Raw genomic sequence first — 883 nt, forward strand, 5'->3', positions numbered from 1 at the left:
GCCGCCGAGGCCGCTGCTGGTCCGGTAGCCACCGGTCGCCATATTCCCAGAGGGGCTGGCCGGGCTCTCACCTCAGGCCGCCCACCAGGGCTCCGGCCGCTGCCTCCTTTTCCTTCCTGCGGCCCGGAGGATGCCAGGGGACGACCTCCAGAAGCGGGACGGCCGCCGCTCCCCCAGCAGCCGGCGGGGCTGAGGGGAAAGACAAAAGGGGGCGGGTAAGGGAAGCGTAAGATCCCCGCCCGACCCGAAGGTCTGGCCCCGGGCTGCGCCCCTCGGAGACCCAGAGCGCACCCACTAGTCCCTACCGGCAAGCAGCAGCCGGCTCCCCACCCTGCGAAGTTTCTCCCACGCACCTACAGTGCGGACCCCGACGATCACCGCCCCCTCGAAGGGAGGAGAGAGGACTGACCCCACCCCCTAGTCGGCCCGCCCGCCAGCCCCGTCCCCACCAGGGTCCGCGCCGGCGGCGGTCGAGGTACTACGGCCAGACCCGCCACCTGTCGGCCCGTCGTATCGCTTGCTCTGCGCTCTGGCCACCGCCAGTCTGAGGTCCCCGCCAGCTACACTCCCACTCCCAAGGCGAGGCGCGGAGTTCCTAGTCGCTTCGAAGAGGAGGCGGGGACCCAGCCGTCCCGCGGAGTGGGGAAAGGGCCGGGTGTGAGCGAGCGGCGGGGCAGCCCCTTACCTCGGAGGAGCTTGTAGGGGACGAGGCGTGTGGCTGGGATCGGGCACCCAGGTGTGCCGAAGCTGGCGCGCGCTCTTCCGCCGCGCGGAAAGTGCCGCGGCAAACTCGCGGTGCGGAGCTCCAGGCAGTCCCAGGACAGGAGGGAGGGAGAAGAGGGAGGGAGGTCACATTTTTAACTAAAAAAAAAAAAAACCTGGA

This window comes from Mandrillus leucophaeus, unplaced genomic scaffold (assembly GCF_000951045.1).
Source record: "Mandrillus leucophaeus isolate KB7577 unplaced genomic scaffold, Mleu.le_1.0 Scaffold225, whole genome shotgun sequence".
NCBI classification, from domain to species: domain Eukaryota; kingdom Metazoa; phylum Chordata; class Mammalia; order Primates; family Cercopithecidae; genus Mandrillus; species Mandrillus leucophaeus.